The sequence below is a fragment of the Capsella rubella genome, unplaced genomic scaffold, assembly GCF_000375325.1.
Source record: "Capsella rubella cultivar Monte Gargano unplaced genomic scaffold, Caprub1_0 scaffold_1, whole genome shotgun sequence".
NCBI classification, from domain to species: Eukaryota; Viridiplantae; Streptophyta; class Magnoliopsida; order Brassicales; family Brassicaceae; genus Capsella; species Capsella rubella.
In genome coordinates, this window is record NW_006238923.1 from 15,046,548 (window position 1) to 15,046,784 (window position 237).

Genomic DNA, 237 nt, shown 5'->3' on the forward strand with positions numbered 1-237 from the left:
CACGAAATACACGCTGTCCAGAAAAACTGTCTAGAAATTTGGTGTCGAGCGACACCAGACTGGTGTCGAGCGACACCGATCTCGCAGAAACCCTAAAATCGCCTCTCAACTCCCCAGAGAACGAATCCAACACCTCAAAAGCTCCAGCCATGAGCCCTAACACTCAAACATACAATAACAGCAACCAAAACACACAAACATGGCCACACAAAACAAATCCAGCCATCCAAATCAATC